At 51.6% G+C, this 5,300-nt stretch overlaps 1 long non-coding RNA gene across 1 annotated transcript; it reads left to right on the forward strand.

Annotated features, from left to right (window-relative positions):
- The first annotated feature begins 1,528 nt into the window (after positions 1-1,528).
- On the forward strand, positions 1,529-4,791 carry LOC112960716. The gene is made up of 3 exons (XR_003251841.1): positions 1,529-1,661; positions 2,592-2,875; positions 3,625-4,791. It is a non-coding gene; the product is annotated as an uncharacterized LOC112960716 (long non-coding RNA).
- The last annotated feature ends 509 nt before the right edge of the window (positions 4,792-5,300 follow it).

Genomic DNA, 5,300 nt, shown 5'->3' on the forward strand with positions numbered 1-5,300 from the left:
TTATTTGGGACAAATATAATGAATTGATCTTAACCCCGCTCAAGACTGTAAGAAATTAGCAGGTGGAATTTGACTTGCATTTGATTTGCCCATTGATCTGGGCACGCAAGAAAAGATTTTTTTAAAAGAATATGCACTTTATGCTCCTGCATTTTAATTCACCAAGAGGGAGAGTAACATCTGCCCTGTTTTACCACCCGCCGCTTGAGACCACAAGGTGGTGCAGTGATCAAGTTCAGAGCGTTTATTGCAGAGAACGAGATTTTGAAACCGTGGGAGATGCTTGTGTGGGGAAACACCGCTTCACCGCTCGTTCACGTTGGGCTGTCTGCTAAGATTTGCAGCTTTCATTAATAAGCGGGAATCCCCCACGCAGTGCAAACGTCACCCTTTAATTGGCTATTAATGAAGTTTCTTACTGCAGGACTAGCGAAGGCTGGGGCTCCGTTTTCTTTGGCAAGAAATACTAATGCTGCAGTGACGGTCCCAGCCCCAAAGCRTTTGAGAGGAGGACAGGAGAGACACAGGGTGCATAACAGGGGAATAAACGGTGTTTATGGGAACAAACGTCCTCCTTCTTGGGGAGACAGAAACGCCTAGCGTGAGGGGAAGCCAAAGGAATTGCAACCCAGTTTTGGTGCAGGCGCGAGGGTGCCCGGCTGCGTGGTGAAGCCCCGGCTCGTTGGGCAAAGCCCCCCCGCGGCTCCCGCGCGGTGGGAGTCGAGCAGCTTTGCAGCCCAGCGCCTCAACGTCTAACTGTCAAACCTGAGCGAAATGCAGAAAAGTAAATTATTCATGCTATGGAGACTGAATCTGAAATCCCTGCTGTTTTAATCAGCTTGAAATGTTAATGCTTTGTCTCCAGGACTGTAGCACCTTTCCGGTATGTGCTTTTTTGGTTGGACTGGCTGTTTTGATTTTTGCAATTCATTAGTTAGATTTTTCATAATGCTATTTTTATTTGTAATAGTTGGTGGTAAAATATTCGTATACGAGAGCTGCAACACAAACTCTCTACATGAACCAAATAGCTCCTAATGCCGCCTGTGGCTCTCTGGTGGGACGTCACCGTTTCTTTTATCACCTTGATTTATTATCTAGCTTTTTGAATAACCTTCTTGTGTTGCCCGTACTTTTGCAGATCACTTAGGAGGATGGTTTCTTCAGGTTGGGTTTTGGTTTTCTCATATTCTACATGAGCACTAGCTACGTTTGACAATTTGTGTTGGCTGCGAGTTTGTATTGGGTCTTACTATTAATTTGAGCTGTGGAACAGGCTGGAGATTAGAAAGCATCTTCAGAGGCAAACTTCCCAGCTAAGAGACAAAATCTAAGTGTCGGAGGATTTAATGCTTTTCTCTGTTGTGCCTCCATCAGATGACCTCGAAATGGCCTCCGAGCATCCTGCGAGGCAGGGAAGCCGCATTATCTCCGTATTACAGAGGAAAAAGCTGGAGATCAGACGCTGACCCAGGTGAGCGAGGAAAAACAAGGCTAGCTGGTCAGCTCTTGAAGTGCTTTTACTTAACTGTGTCAAACCAGATATTTATTACCTTCAACCGTAGCAGTAAATAAGTAAAATCTCAGTGCCGAGCGCTCCTCGGGGTGTGAAATGCATGGGGAACCTGCTGTGAAGAAGATGAAAGTTGTTCCCAAGCAAGGTAGGAGCTGGGAGCTTTTGAAATGCACGGTGATTTGGGGGAAAAAAACGGGAGGAAGCTGCACCGAGGTATGTGCACTTCGAGCTGGGTTTAATACTTAGAGTCACCTTTCTAAGCCAGGCCGCGTGCTTCTGCAGCAGCATCTGGTCGGGGGGGGGGCAGAAGCTGCTCTGCGTTTGCAGGAAAGCAGCAGAAAGCTTTTGTGTCGGTGCCAGGCCGTTTGGTAACCCAAAAGGGGAGACCACATCAAGGAGGAAAGCGTTGCAAAGCTGCTGCTTTTAAGCTTCAAACGAGCCTTTGGAGATGACGGCAGCGTGTCTGCGAGGYGGAGGCGAAGCGGGGCTGAGCGTCAGCGGCGGTGCTGGAGCCGGTTGACAACCTGGTGCAATGTCCCGACCTGGGGCAACATCTGCCCTGGGCATTCGAGAGCCCGGTCGCTTTGGGCCAGCACCTCTGCTTCGCCCAGAAAGCAYGTTCGTAGTAGTTGTGCTGAGCCACAAATGCAAAATAAGCGGCCATAGGTTCGTCCTGCACAGTCAGGGCTTGTTTCCCGATCGAAGGGCTTAAAATTGCTTTTAATCGGTCTGGCAATTTCTCTAATCTCTTCTATAGCCTCTGATAAGCTGATCACGTGCTAAAAAGCAAGGGCTTCAGGTAGCTGCAAGCCGGGGCGGCACAATCTGCGTTAAACAACGTTAGAACCCGAATAATCTCGTTAAAACCCTGCGTCTGCTCGCAGACCAAAGCAGCGCCYGGCTGGGACGAGGGCAGATCCTTCTCCCACCCTCCGTGATTAAATAGCGGGGGACTGCTGTGGCCCCTGTAGGGCCGCTCGCCTCCCTTTAAACATCCAGCTCCTGCTGAAAATGATAGCTCATGCRCAGGGCAAGGTTTTATTTTATTTTATTTTTTTCTTTCTTCCCCCAAAAGAATGATGTCATAGGAAAATAGTGGTCCTCGTGTGCAGAGTGATTTTGAGAGGCGGTTGCTCGTATCAGTCTGGCTGAGCCCTCTCCTGGGGAGCTGCACCGAGAGCCGGCGCAAGCGTTTCTGTAGAAAGAGCATCTGTTATTTGGGAAGAAGTTTTGGCGGCCCAAGAGGGACAATAATGATCTTTATTCCCGTGAAAGAAAGGGAAAGGGGCTAATGATTTGAAAGCACATGCAGGGATTAAATAAGGRTGAGGAAATGGAGACCTCTGGGCACCTAAACAGGTAAGAGTTGTACAGCACCAACAAAATTCTGTACTGCCATGGCATTGCTTCAGAGAATGTAGTTTTAATCCTTTTCATGCAAACTGCATTGAATCTGTCGGGAATAACTTCCAGATCAAGCTTGTGCGGTGCGGGTGGATGTGAGCCGATGTCGAGCGCAGGGTGCCGATTCCCGCGCCGGCGTTACCCAGACGGGTAATTTTGCTGGCATTGCAGACGTGAGCTGTTACCGCCCGCCTGCAAGGTGTAGTTCCTCTGAAAAGCACCGCATACATTAGCGTTGCGCTTGCATTATGGATGTGCACTGCGTAGGTGGAGGAAAAGCAGCTCGCGCGTTTTACCGCTGCCCAATTAGTCTGTGGTGTCGCTTGCAGCGGCGGCAGCCGCCGCTCGGGTTGTCCGCCCGCTTCGTGAGCTGCGTCCCCAAGCGCCGCGCTGGCTCCGAGCCCTGGGCGGGCGCCTCGTGTCCCCGGTGAGCCCAGCGCCGCGGGGTGGCCCGATTGCCCCGGGGCCCTGCGCCCACGGGGCCGTTTCTGATCCCATTTTTCATCCCCCCTTTCTCCTTGCTGAACCGGTGGCTTGGGCTTGCTGCCCGCGTCCCCTTCGGGGCAGCTGGGGTCACTGGTGACGTTTAGGTAGAAATGGGAGCAGGATCAAGCTCTAGGTGGGGAGCAGGACAGAGCAGCTCCCGGTGACATCTCCCCCTTGTAATTTGGCCAAATGTCTTTTTCTTTGCGCTTCTTTCAAAGACCCCGGACGTAATCTCCGTGTTTCGCGTTTGCGCCCTGTGCGTTCCTCTGTGAGCCCCGAAAACCCGCCGGGAAGTTCTGCGTTTCAGCCTGCAGCTCCGTGAGAAGCCGCTTGCCGAGCGCTTGGCGGAGGGGCGCTCCGAGCGGGAGAGCGTCGCTTGGAAAAATGCTCTGGCTTGAAATTTAACAAGCCGGTGCGTGCGGAGAAGGAGATGAAACTAAAAAGTGATGGCTGCAGGTCTCCTGCTGTTGGAAAGCAGTGTGTGAAGGCAGCTCTGGTGCAGATGCCTTTTATTTTCTGTGCTTGAAGATCCGGCCGCCTTTGAGACTCTCCTGGGCAAAGCCAGCGGAGCTGGACCTTTTTACGGACCCTTTACCCCTTTTACGGACCCTTTACTGCCTTCTCCCATTTCATACGCAAAATGCAAGCTGAGGTTGCCGGTTTTACCTGCCCGGAGGTGGCAGCAGGGCAAGAGGCAGTTGCAAAAGAGGAAAAAGGATGCTCATTCCCATATTGGTTCCCTTGGATCCATTTTCCGGATTAGGGCCAATGTCCCTTCCTTTATCTTCGACTGTTGCGATGACCAGCGCTGGGTCTCCGTATATCTATTCCAGGAGTTTATACSCGTCGGACAGACGTGCCCGTAGTAAGGTGCTTCGGGCTATAACCATTCCGCTATGACTTTTACATCGCAGTAACTACACCTATCATTGCCGAGCCAACGTTGCCCTTCCTTACCGCATCTCCCTCGTCGGGCGGATGCTGGCGGAGGCCTCAGGCCACCGCTTACACCGAACRCTAACCCCACGCCACCGCCGCGACGGGGGCTCGGGTTCCCGGAGAGGGAAACTGCTGCCGGTAACACGATAACCAGCGGGAGAGGCAGAAACGGGGCAGCCTCGATGGCAGCCCGGGAATAAGTGATAGACACACGGGCCACATCTGCAGCAGCTGAGCTGGCAGCGGCAGATGGATTTTTCTACCCTTGTACAAGCACAAAGCCCGAATCCTCTCTGTGCTTCCATTAACCGATGCCCCGCGCAGCAGGGTCACGGAAGAGCCGTGCCCATGGCCCGTCCTTCACCCAGATCCTCCAGCACGAGCAGCCAAGCAAACCCTTCCCGCGCGCTGCTGTATGGCCTCCGCGGGTTTATTTGCTTCTCAGAGTGAATTAATAAAATGGAAAATGAGGACGAGTGGTTGCACAGAGGCTACTGAATCAATAAGCTCTTAGCGGGCAGAAAACCTGGGGAATGAATAAAGAATATTGCACAGGTAATTAAAGGGCGGTGGGGAGCAGATTGCATCTTTTCTGACTGTATTAAATTTGGTTTCCAGTTTTATGTAAAACCATAAGCTAAGCCACAGGTAAAACAGCCGTCTTTTCTGCAGCGTTACAGAACAGGGGATAGAAAACGCAGAGCCCAGAACTGCCGAAAGGGGCTGTAAACACAGCGTCTCAAATCCCACAGTGGGCAGAAGAACTGAGACACAGGCTTAGCCAGTGTTAAAGCAAAAAAAAACAGCACTTTATTCTTGAATACCTGCCCTGCAGTGCCAGCTTGGGAGCCTGGGTCCCCAAGTCACTGCTAGCCAGAAAAGCTCCTGCAGTTTGTCCTCGTGAACAAGTTCTGCACTAACATCCGTTAATGATAATTAATGGGGGAAACAGCCT

The sequence above is a fragment of the Apteryx rowi genome, unplaced genomic scaffold (genome assembly GCF_003343035.1).
Source record: "Apteryx rowi isolate R43461 unplaced genomic scaffold, aptRow1 scaffold_99, whole genome shotgun sequence".
In the NCBI taxonomy this organism is placed as follows: Eukaryota; Metazoa; Chordata; class Aves; order Apterygiformes; family Apterygidae; genus Apteryx; species Apteryx rowi.